General features: G+C 42.4%; 1 long non-coding RNA gene across 1 annotated transcript; it reads left to right on the top strand.

Moving 5' to 3' along the window:
- Window positions 1-1,070: 1,070 nt before the first annotated feature.
- On the top strand, window positions 1,071-11,769 carry LOC138268481 (uncharacterized). Its single transcript, XR_011200016.1, has 2 exons — window positions 1,071-1,913; window positions 7,913-11,769. It is a non-coding gene; the product is annotated as an uncharacterized lncRNA (long non-coding RNA).
- Window positions 11,770-13,408: the final 1,639 nt, after the last annotated feature.

Below are 13,408 nucleotides of genomic sequence, written 5' to 3'. Positions count from 1 at the left end.
CTGATAGTCAGGTCTGGTATGAATTGGGGCCCTATCAGAATGTGCTGTTTAGCCTTTCGGGGGGGAAGGGGTAGTTCAGAAATAGGAGAGGGTAGGGAATTTGCACTGGTCAAGGGTAATTTGAGAAGGTGAATGCAGGACAGATGGGTTAATGGGTTGGTTGGGTCAAGGTGGGGATGGGACAAAGGGTAGGGCGGTTGGGTCAGTTTAAAGGGAGGGGGAGGGGTTAGGTGATGGTTTTTGTATTAGTGAGGGTTGGGTAGTTTTGTGAGGCTATTAATGCCAAGGTTTTTTATTTCCAGACCTGTTATATTAAAGCAGCCTTTTACCCCTTGCAGTGAGTTTGTGGTCGTTTCATTTTCAGCCCGATTGTCCGTGCTCCACTTCTACATGCGCTCCTTAACTTACCTTCTGTTTCCTGTGACTGTCAGCGTGACCATTTCTCGGATGTCAGCGTGAACTCTCCTCTTGCGCCATCACCATCTTTTCATCTGGTGTGCTGGCAACAGCGAACCTCTACATTGTCACGCTGCGTTTCCTCGAAGTTCATTGGCTGGTTATACACACAGCTCATTGGATAGAGCACCCTAGAATCAGTAAGTTGGATGATTCTCTACCTTGAAGAGATTTCTACATAGGAACATCAGGGCTTCTTCTGCAACATGGAGATTTGTGACACCACAGCAGTACTGGTGTACATTGTGGTGATTCTACAAAAACAATGAGGACTTGCACTATTTATTTTGCAGGTTTTATTTTATTAGTTTATTATTTTGTTGTTGTTGCCCTTGAGTTATTTCATCACGTTGTAGCAAATAGTAGGGCTACTACATTTATATTTGTAAACATGCAATTTGATCCTCCAGTTAAATTTCTGCCAACCAAAGGGGAACCAGTAATGCCATGCGTGAGATGGAAAGAGGAATTTGTAAATTATATGAGTGCTATTGAGGGCCAACATATGAGTGCAGAGAGAAAAAAAATGTATTTTGCCACACTGTTTAGGATCATGTTAGAATTCATTTTGAATTGCTTCGTTTCTTTTACACGTGTAAGTTTGAGCTTTTGTTGTCTCTGAACGCACTGTCTATCACATATGTTATCTTATGTATATTTGTGTAGGTAAAATAAGCCTGGTTCCACGCCATGGGCTTGCAGCTGGTTTCTTTCCCTAACTGGGGCACTGTATTCATTATAATTGTGTGTTCAAATAACTAACTGACCTCGGCTGTGGTATTTTGGGGAGGGAAAGGCTGATATCTATACCTTTGAACAACGTAATCCTTTGAAGGGTCTCAAGAATGTGGGGAGTCAGGCAGCTGCAGAAGGGAGGCAAGGACAAGGCTGGGAATGGAACAAGTGTGTGGATACTGATTAACTCCTTAAAAATATCTGTATGACGTATATCATTAGTTACACATTTTATGTATCCTTTGATGTATGAGTATAAATATCACTGTTAAACGCTTTATGTCAGCACACTTTACTTCGGGCCTGGGATGCCAGTGGTAAACCTGTCCTCTTTGCTGCAGCAAAAATAAACAGACCTTTGGTCATTGATTTTTCACTCCGGCTCTCCGTGTCAAAACTCCTTTGTAAATGCATTTGTAAGTATCTGCAAATATGTGCATTTGACAATTTGGCGCCCGAATAGGGACCTTCCAGTGGATATCTTCAGTAGCTCTGTCACGAGACGTGCTGCCAGTGGGGGGACGCCGTTCCGGAGGTGTAGATTCCAGGGGCCCCTGCACAAAGACTTAGTTTCTGAAGCAGCTGCATCTTATCCACCGGGCAGGTTTCCCCCCGTTTTCTCATGATGTCCCAGCGAAGTCCCTGAAACATCGGTGTTTATCTTGACGGATTAGTCTGACACGGGCGGCCGGAGAGAAATCCAGGAAAAAGCAGATAGTCAGGTAAGACTGTTCCTCGCTGGCTATTTGTCTGCTTTAACTTGCATTTGAGAGAATAATTGTTTTTGGATAACTTATCATTTTTGGGAATGATTAGTTCTTGGTAAATTTGCATTTGTACAAGGTACCATTTGACAATTTGTATTACATGTGTTTTTCTTGTTTGAGTAATTTGCCCAGGCCTGGAGCAATTTGTAAGTTGGTAAATATTTGAAAAGGTTTTCTTTGGTGCACATTTGAAAAAGGGTTTTTTTTTTCGGTGCAGGTTGCATTTTGAAATTTGGTGCGTGTTGCATTTTGAAAAAATTAAAAGGTTAGATATGGGAAATAAGAAATGTTGGCAAGGGTTATGTCTTTGTTTTCGCCGAAATCATGTGCCACGTTTAGATAAAAAGCAACCCATTCCAAAAGAGGGAACACCAGGGTGGGACATGTTAAAGGATTATGGTTTAGAGAATAATTTGTATAATAGTATATGGCGCAAATATACTAGACATTGTCCTGACCTCCAGTGGCCGGAGGATGGGTCTTTTGATTTAAAGAAACTAACCTACCTACAGGAATGTTTGTTTCATAAAAAGGCTAGACAACATATGTTTGAAGTATACAGAAAATGGGAAATTGAGGCCACCAAAAGAAAAACGAAGTCAGATAAACTGTTAGAGAAGGAGAACCGGAGAACCATCATGCAGAAAGCCGCCCTGTACCACCATTCCCAAACCCAGAAAAGAATTGAGTCTGAAGATAGAGTCCATAGGGCCCAGGTGGAGGGAAGTTATGTATCAAAGCCAACAGAACCCAAACATGCATTAGAGGAAGATGAGGTAATGCTACAGCTATTAGATAATAGCCCTACTGCACCTCCACCTTACACACCCCCTGCAGTAGCCCAACCTATCATGGGGGCACAGCAACAGCAGCAAGGGCAAGGGCACAATTTGGGAAATCCAGGTGCACCACTACAGCAGCATGTGCCACAGCCACCACAGCCTCTAGCTCAAGCCACCCAAATAGCCCAAGTCCTAATCCCTCCGCCACCTGCCCCACCACTACCAGCCAACACTGCAAGGTTACCAATAATGTCCCCTGCCCCTAATACCCCAAATGGACAACGCCGACGGTGCACAGCCACTCACTCACTTTCACCCATATGGAGCACACATATGAAGTCGATTTCGCCCCCTGGTACCCGCTCCACTATTGGGGATTGGGAAAAACGGGTTATCAAGGATCAGTCAGATAACTGGATGTCACATCTTATTTACACCCACACCGATATTATGGACACAATACAACAGATGTCACATTTTGGACAGCAATTAGCACTGTTGTATATGATTGAAAAATTGGAGAGGGATTGGAAGTCTTGCATTACAGATTCTACCCCTCTCCCTTATGAACAAGAATTAAACCAATTATGGCGGGACAGTAGGGCTTGTATTCTTGATAGTAGCAGCATAAATGAGGGAGTACGCATTTGTGTCATAGCCAGGGAAGATGTTCTAAATAGATATGACAAGGGGTACCCAATGAGGGAAGTGCACCCTGATATGCCCACTGCAGCTGCAGTCGCAGCAGCAGCTGCCGCCGGACAACCAGCTCCCGTGCCGGTGGCCCAATTTGTTCATATACCATGGAAAAGGGAGGAGGTAATGGCTATAAAGAAAGACTTGCCAGACCCTCGAAAGAATCCAGCTGGATTCTATCGGGACCTTAGAACTGCCATTTCCACCACAACCATGACACTCAAAGACATTGACTATTTTTTTGGTGTTTTATTGGGTCCTGAAGTTTGGCATAAAATTAGAAGAGTAGATGATGCACCTACTTTGGGAAATACATGGGGGGGTTTAGAAGCACATGAAGCACAAAGGGCACCAGGAACCCTGCCGCATCAGGATATTTTAGATTTACCTAATCGGATATTGACTAAGTTAGAAACTGTTATACCTCTTCAGACTGTGGATTGGGGAAAGCTTGCCACTTATAAACAGAAAATAGGTGAAGATGTCCCAGATTATTTTACTCGAATTGAACAAGCGTTCATAGATTTTAGCGGTCAAGACCTCGCCACCGTAACAGGTGTCACACTATTTGTAGAACGCTTTGTTAATGGCCTTCTACCTGAAATATCACAAAAATTAAAAGCAACAGAGAGTTCGTGGATGACGAAGGGACAGGCAGAGATTTTGCAGATGGCGCAATACTATGAGAGCAGGTACAAGGAAGAATTAGAAAAGAATGAGAAGTCAGTAAAAGAATTGAAGAAAAAGGTATTATTACAGCAGGCATACCCTCAGCGGGATGCAACCCCTCAGCAAAGGGGTGGCCCACCAAGGGGACGGGGAAGGGGTCGAGGCCGAGGTACATCTGCACCACCCCAAGACCGCCGATTAAATATCAACCAATGTGCCTACTGTAAGCAGGATGGACATTGGCGTGATACTTGCCCATTACTGGAAGGAAGGCAAAGTATGTCACTTCATAGAGGGAACGCGGCAGGTAATGCACGAGGACGAGGAAGAGGTAGAACTGATCAGAATTCGCAGAATGAGAATCAGGTCCCGCGTAACACTAATATTTTTGACAATGCATTTGAACGACAATATTATGCTGATGATTTCTTTTCTGAATCCTACAATTATTAGGACAGCCACAGACAGGGCCAGGGGCGAGTAAGTATTCCTGTAGATCAAAATGGTCCCTACATTGATGTAAAAATCGAAGGAGAGGGCCATAAGTTTCTTCTAGATACTGGTGCCACCAGAACATCTATTGCACATTCTGCAGTCCCCGGGGCTCCCCTGTCTGGGCTTCATACCACATCAATTGGGATTTCTGGAATCCCCGTGGTGAGCCCCATCTCAACACCTATGAGAGTAACTGTAGGCCCATTTACAGTACACACGCCACTCTCTTTAACATCAGGTTGCAATGAAAACTTGTTTGCATTAGATTTGTTAAAGAAATTAAATGCAGTTATTCACTGTTCAATGGATGGTGTCTATGTAACTATGGATAGTGTTTCCCCAACTCGGTGCATGTTCTCACAGGAATACGACTTACCCCCAGAGCTACAGGAAATAGACCCTCGCTTATGGGCCAAAGGCAAGAATGATGTAGGCATTATGGATATCGACCCTATTGTAATAAAAATCAAACCAGGTGCCCGGTTACCTCGTGTTCCTCAATACAAATTACCTAAATCAAGCGAAAAAGGGCTCAAGGCAGTCATATCTGATCTTGTGCATGCAGGTGTCATAAAGGAAATAGTGAGCAGCCCATGTAACAGTCCAATCCTTCCTGTTGTAAAGAAACGAAATGATGCTAATAGATTAGTTGGTGAGCAATCATTTACTGATAACACAGTATATCGATTAGTTATTGATCTCCGAGAAATTAATAAAATAGTAATTCCCCAGTTTCCCGTGGTCCCAGACATGAATAGTCTTTTCACCATGATCCCACCCTCTGCGTGTTTTTTCACCGTAATCGATTTGAAGAATGCTTTCTTTAGCATTCCAATTGCCGAAGAATCTCAATATTTGTTTAGCTTTGCGATTTTTGGTAGATCATTCGCGATGACAAGAATTCCACAGGGCTTTGTTGAGTCCCCGAGCATATATAGTCAATGTCTTAAACGTCAATTAGACCAATTCAATCCACCTACAGGCTCTGCGTTGTTGCAGTACATTGATGATATTTTAATTGCCTCAGATTCCATGACACAATGTAAGACTGATACTGTTGCATTATTACATCATTTAGCACCTCTGGGCCATAAGGTGTCCCTTCCAAAATTGCAGTATTGTAGAGAGGAGGTCACCTATCTAGGACACCTCCTCTCTAAGGAGGGAAGGAGATTACATCCAGACAGAATTAAATTGGTTCATACAATGACTGCACCACGCACCCCTTCTGAAGTCCGAGCATTTTTGGGATTTACATCTTTTTGCAGACAGTGGATTCCAAATTTTTCACTTATAGCAAAACCATTGACTGCTCTGACACTTTCAGATGTGCCCTCTCCTGTACCTTGGACTGACAAATGTGAGGAGGCTTTTCAAGAATTAAAAAAGGCGATGTGCTCTGCTCCTGTATTGGGTAATCCGGATTACAGCAAACCATTTGTTTTATTTGTGCATGAAAAGCATGGCTGTACATTGTCTGTTTTGACACAGGCCCAAGGTGGGAGACAACGCCCTTGTGCATACTTCTCTTCCACCTTGGACACTGTGGCGCAAGCTTTGCCTACTTGTCTTAGAGGAGTGGCTTCTGCAGCAGCTGCGGTGAAACAAAGTGAAGGGTTTGTTGGTGGCAATCCGCTCACTGTGATGGTTCCTCATGCCGTTGATATTTTGTTAAACAAGACACAGACGCAGCACCTCACCAGTGCTCGTCTAACGGGTTACGAATTAACATTGTTCAGTCCAAATATTACTTTGAAGCGGTGCAATGTCTTGAACCCAGCTACGTTACTACCCCTCCCTCAGGACAATGTGGAATTTGATCATAATTGCATTTTTGCCACTGAGGAAGAAACTAAGGGACGGGTAGACTTGACAGACACTCCCCTATCTGACCCACAGGGAGAGCTGTTTGTAGATGGGTCTTGCTTCAAGTTACCAGATGGTACGACCACTGCAGCCTATGCCGTCACCACAGTCAAAACAGTGGTTGAATCTCATAGAATCCCGCAAAATTCGGCACAGGCTGCAGAATTAATTGCCCTCACCAGAGCTTGTGAAATAAGTGAACATCTTAGTGTTAACATCTACACTGATAGCCAATATGCGTTTGGAGTAGCTCATAATTTTGGGCGACTCTGGGCGAATAGAGGCTTTATCACGTCACATGGCACTACCATCCAGCATGGCAACTTGATTGTGACACTTTTGACTGCTCTCAGTCTGCCCCGTCAGGTCGCAATCATTAAGTGTAGTGCCCACAAAAAAATTACTGATGATATAGGACGAGGAAATGCTTTTGCAGATGCTACAGCGAAAGCAACAGCACGAGCACCATTTGACAATGCATATGTTGAGAGTAGCATCAAGGGAGAGCCCCAGTACGAAGTATTAGAAAATACCATGCAGTGTGTGAGAGATATTCAAGCAGAAGCAACAGCAGAGGAAAGGGAACAGTGGGAGAAGAACGGTAGACTAGACAGTGAGGGTTGTTACACAGATGACACAGACAGAAGAAGATGGATGTTACCTAATTGCTATGTACACGCTATGGTTACTATGGCCCACAGTCCTGCACACATCAGTGCCCAAGGCATCAAGACAACTTTGGACCATGTTTGGAGTAATCCTCTGATATCCAAAGCTGCTAATAACCTGGTTAAAAGTTGTATGGTGTGTGCAGTGCACAATGCAGGAAAAGGGACCCCTACGCCCCCTGGCCACTTTGCCCCTCCTGATCTCCCTTTTGAAGCTATACAGATGGATTTTATCCACATGGAACCGTGTAACAAACTGAAATACGTGTTAGTGGTAGTATGCATGTTTTCAAAATGGATAGAGGCCTACCCATTAAAAGACAATGGTGCTCTCTCTACCGCCAAAATATTACTAAAAGAATATTTTCCTAGATACGCCTTGCCACGATTAGTCTGGAGTGACAATGGCAGTCATTTTTCTAATGAGGTAATGGAGAAGGTCTGTACCGCCCTTAACATCAAACATCGATTTCATGCTGCAAATCACCCACAATCAGCGGGCCTTGTAGAAAGGTATAATTACACCTTGAAGAGCAAAATAGCTAAGATTTGTGCTGAGACCAACTTAAAATGGCCAGATGCTTTGCCCCTAGCATTAATGTCCATCAGGATGACTGCCAGTAGCAAGTCACGATTATCCCCCTATGAAGTTGTCATGGGGAGGCCAGCCAATATCTGGGGGGTACCACGACCAAAGAAGCTTTCTGAAGTGCAATATCCTTTGTTTGTAGATTACTGTAAACAATTGACTAAAGATTTGCGTTTGATCCACCAACAGGTCAAGGCCAGCCTACCGACTCCTCTTGAAGGCCCTGGTCACCCTTTTAAGCCAGGGGATTGGCTTATGACAAAGAATTTTCAAAGAACCAACAGTCTTCAGCCCAGGTGGCGGGGGCCAGCCCAGGTACTGCTTGCAACACAGACAGCGGTGAAAGTGGAAGGAAGGAAAAACTGGATACATGCTAGCCACTGTAAGCGTGCACCAATTCCACTACAGAGTACTCTAACAGCAGAATTACCATTGTCTCCTGATTACAGCGAAGTAGGGAGACAGGAAACACCTCCACAGGTTTCAAGTGCTACTTCTGCTCCTGCGGTGACACAGCAGCCCAGTGACGAAGAGTTGCTGTTTGAAGATCAACAAACTCATCGATACAACCTGCGTCCTCGCCCATCCAAATGAACAGAATTTTGAAGGTGCGTAAGGTGGTGACCCCTACGAAAAGCTACATTTACATCACCCTGATAGCTCCTAGCTTGGAATTGCAAACTGAGGTCTCTTCTGAATGGCCAAGGAATCCTTTGCTCAGCAGAATACGGCACGCCTGCCTTTGTGAAATACAGTTCCCCGCTTTCACCGCCACCGGCATTTCCGATGCCATTGATGTACCAGCATTAAAACGAGCTATCCTCACTGTTGTTACGCACACTTTGGGCGACGAGGTTGTAAATGACTGTGATGACTAAAATTCCAGCATGAACACGGGTGACTAGCCTGTGCAACGACACCAGAACATTGGTCAGAACAATTGTCTCAACGAGAACACAAGTATAGTGGGATGCAGCTTGTGCAACGCTATTCAATCAGTGGGTAAATGGAGTTAACAGTTCTGTGACTGGCGAGAAAGAAAAAAAAAAAACCAAGTACCAGTTCTACGGAAGCGGCCAGCCATTAGGGTTGGTGCGGTTTGTAGTCCCAGCGGTAAAAAAAAAAAGAAAGGTGCCCTTTTTCTGTTTAATACCCAAGCACATCACTAATCTGGTTGAAAATTGCTGGCCTCCGCCCTCATTTTGCTGAGACACTGAACGAAACTGACAAACTATACTGAAGACTAACTTTGAAGTATTGCGACTTACTCACTGGGAGTTGAGACTCACCAGGAGTTAAAACTTGAAAAGGAGAAGCTAAGGGACCTAGGATCAAGCCAACCTCTATTGTCCTGGACCAACCAGTGCAGCCTAACTGCTAGAGTGTAAAGCACGGCGGTGCTGAACCCTAGTGGGTGTGAACATTGAAGGAAAAATTTACTTATCTGTATCTATACGTATATGATTATTAGTATAGTGATATCAATATTTTGCATTTACATATTTGGTAATTGTGTGAGTATATTTTTGAACACGCGTAGGCGGTTGAGACGAGTAAAACGGTATCATAGAAAAGTTGTAGGACCAAGGAGAAGAGCACAATAAAATTATGAAGATATATCCATTTGGCAGGACAAATATCCCTCTAGAGAATAGGGAAGAGTGGCCTTATAACTATTTCTACAAAACCATAATGAAGTACCTAGTGACCCTTATGTTAATATGTATAATGTCCAGTGGTGTTGCATCATTGTTGCAAAATCCTACCTTACATCCATTGATAAAGGTTCATGGAAAATTAGCGGAGACATTAAGTCTCACTGACTGTTGGATTTGCCGGCACTTGTCTAGACACCCCGAGGATCCTATAGGCCTTTATGAAGTACCAGTATCACCAAGCGAATATGAAAGAGGGGAAGTGTGTCTTGTACCAAATACCACTTGGAGATGTGACCAACAAGAATATCAATGGTACCCTAGGTGTGCTGTGCTCCCTAATACCCAGGCAGAATACAAGCTCTCCCCGATGCCTGGAGAGAATGCCACACTTAAAATGTTTCCCATATGTTTTGGTACCTATTTTTATGGGCAAAACCCAGAGGCAAAATACATGGGAAAGATCCCTCCTGAACAGTGTGTTTACACTTTGTTATTTGATATAAAAACAGGGAATTGGGATCTTGAAGGAGAGGAGAAAATAGACAGAAATTGGACAGCGTTAATTAATGGGACTCATCAAAATTACACTGTGAATTATTGGAACCTGACTGTGGGAGAAAATGAGATTCTAGTAGATCCAGAAGGATTGTTATATGATCCCTCCAGAGAACAAGATAGAAATGGGAAAAATTCACCTGTAATATTGTCCCGGGTTTTCCTTGGCCCCCTCTGGACGGCTAGATGTTCATATGTTGCACCCTGGGCAAATGTATCATTGCTAAATACAATCTGGGAAGATTACAAATATTGCAATAATTCTGAGCATGACACCCCAGAGGGTGTAGGATTGCCTCGAATAAAATACAGCATTATAAATTCACAAATCCAGGGAGGCATGTACTTCGTATGTGGAAGAACTGCATATAAAGTACTGCCTCTAAACTGGGAAGGGATATGTTCACTGGCATATTTGGCACCCAACATTACTGTGATATCAAATATATCATCTTCCCAGCCCCTTAACATGGGGAGTTTTGCACATAGGTACAAACGAGGGACACCCATACTGGAGGAGCGAAAGAACTGGGTATTTCAAGTATTACATGTTCTTATTCCCGGATTTGGAATTTTCGATTTGCAACTGGCAATGATGAATATGTCAGCTGAATTAGCCATTGCATTTAATGCCACCAGAGAGGCCATAGGAAGTATACAGGTAGAGATAAACTCTGCAGCCCAATTGGCGATACAAAATCGGCTTGCCCTAGACTTGATTACAGTACAACAAGGAGGAGTATGTGTTTTAATCCAACATCAGTACCAGCAAAAGTGCTGTTATTTCGTCAACAAGTCATCAGAGATAGAATTGGATATTGGGAAAATAAAAGAAGCAGTACAGGTATTTGAAAAGGGGGGCCAATATGAAGGAGGCGATTGGAGTTTATCATGGTTATGGTCTTGGTTTGGGGGGTGGGGCTGGTTGTTTAAAGACATACTTTTTATAATAATAGCTATTGTATTAAGTTGTTTATTAGTGCAGTGCTTACCTGCTCTCTGTTCCTGTTTAAAATTGTGTAAACTTCCGCCAGTGAAAATACTAGAAACCAATCGAGCTATGATGCAGAGAGAAGAGATAACTTCCCTAATGGCTATTGACCCCACTGTCCTCACTGCAGATACTGGTTGCTCATACCCATCGGTTGTTTATGTCCCCATGAATGCAAATTTCAATGAAGTGGGAGTAAAATTCAACATATATGAGGAAATTTAGAACTATTCAAACGTTTATTATGTTCAGAAGAAAAAAAACTCAAAAAGGGTCGATTGTTAGAATTCATTTTGAATTGCTTCGTTTCTTTTACACGTGTAAGTTTGAGCTTTTGTTGTCTCTGAACGCACTGTCTATCACATATGTTATCTTATGTATATTTGTGTAGGTAAAATAAGCCTGGTTCCACGCCATGGGCTTGCAGCTGGTTTCTTTCCCTAACTGGGGCACTGTATTCATTATAATTGTGTGTTCAAATAACTAACTGACCTCGGCTGTGGTATTTTGGGGAGGGAAAGGCTGATATCTATACCTTTGAACAACGTAATCCTTTGAAGGGTCTCAAGAATGTGGGGAGTCAGGCAGCTGCAGAAGGGAGGCAAGGACAAGGCTGGGAATGGAACAAGTGTGTGGATACTGATTAACTCCTTAAAAATATCTGTATGACGTATATCATTAGTTACACATTTTATGTATCCTTTGATGTATGAGTATAAATATCACTGTTAAACGCTTTATGTCAGCACACTTTACTTCGGGCCTGGGATGCCAGTGGTAAACCTGTCCTCTTTGCTGCAGCAAAAATAAACAGACCTTTGGTCATTGATTTTTCACTCCGGCTCTCCGTGTCAAAACTCCTTTGTAAATGCATTTGTAAGTATCTGCAAATATGTGCATTTGACAATCAGAGGGGCAAGTTGTGTAGAACTTTACCTCAGGTACAGGAAGAAGACATTGATGTATAACAGTAAGCTCTTTTAAGAATGGAACTTAGATTCAAACCCACCACTAGTATTACATTAAATAGATTTCAATTCTACACCAGGTCACAGAAAGAAAATGAATCTTTTGATGAGTTTATTAGAGCATTAAGGGGACTTTCAAAGACATGTATTTTGGGCTTATGATGGATGTAATGATCATGGATCAGGTCACAGTTCATTTTAAGAACAAAAAAATACAAAAACAGTTCCGGGTAATGGAGATCCCAAACTACATGATGTGATTGCTGTTCAAAAGCTTTAGAGAAATGGATGTCTTCAGTGAACAAAACTACTGTTAGTAATGACGATGTATGCACAGTAAGTAATACTGATGCTAATGTATGCAGTGTGAACAATGCACGTTAAAATACAATAGGGAGTGAAAAAGTGACAGTATGTTATAGATGTGGTAGGACCAACCACATTGTCTCTTTTGCCCAGTGTCTTGCTGAATTTGTAGGATTGCAAAAAATGTGAACGTGTAGGGAACTTTGCCCATGTATGCAAGGATGTAAAGAAGAATACTAATGCTCCTAGAAAAAAAGTGTCTTGTGCAGGAGATGGTGGGGAGCAGGATACTAAATGTGAGTGTGGCTGGAGAGAAGGGTACAGTAAAGGAGTAGTACTGTCCATTAGAAATTTTAGTAGAAATTAGGAAGAAAAATAAATCCAATGTCCACGTATGTGCATTGTGAAAGTTTTAAATGTTAAATTGGAACTTACAGCAGATTCAGGTTCTCCATGGACCATCATCACTAGTAAGTGTTTCCTTGAATAAATCTCAGGAGTATTGGACATACACAATTTAAAGGCATCTGATATAATTGCAGAGAATTCTGAAGTGTCTACCTTTGATATTATTTGATATGTATCAGTTGAATTAGAGTTCAAAGGGAGAATGGCCCAGATCAAACTATATTTTGCTGAGAGAGGCGTTGATGTACTCTATTGGAAAAAAAGATGGAAGGTGTAACTCTTAATCCGAGAAGCAAATAGCCTGTTTGCTGGTAGTGGATAAATGTGATGAGGAAAGTATATGTAGCCAGTTTCCTAAAGTTTTTACAAATATGTGAAAATATGTTCACACATAATTAGAATGATAAAATGGGCTAAACAGGTAAAACAGAAATTGAGAAATGTTCCTATAAACGTCACACAAGAATTAAAAGTGATGTTGGATAACATGGCTAGAGATGGAATCATAGAAGAAATTGAGTCTTCAGAATGGGTATCTCCTAAAGTTTGGGTGTGAAAAAGTGACAAAACTTAGAAACTGTGTGCTGATTTGGGGCAATGAATGCAAATAACATGGTAGATTGTCATCCTTGCCCTAATATTAATGAAGTTGGATATATGCCAGAGGGAGCAACAGTCTTTTCCACATTGGATTTAAGATCTGCGTATCATCAGATAGAATTGAGCAAAGTACAAGCGCTATACTGCTTTTCTTCCGCAGCTGGGGCTGTTTCAGTTTGAGAGGATGCCTTTTGATCTT

Source organism: Pleurodeles waltl, chromosome 2_1 (assembly GCF_031143425.1).
Source record: "Pleurodeles waltl isolate 20211129_DDA chromosome 2_1, aPleWal1.hap1.20221129, whole genome shotgun sequence".
Lineage (NCBI taxonomy): Eukaryota > Metazoa > Chordata > Amphibia > Caudata > Salamandridae > Pleurodeles > Pleurodeles waltl.
Note: the sequence above shows the minus strand (reverse complement) of the source record. Positions and strands in the feature narration are given on the sequence as shown.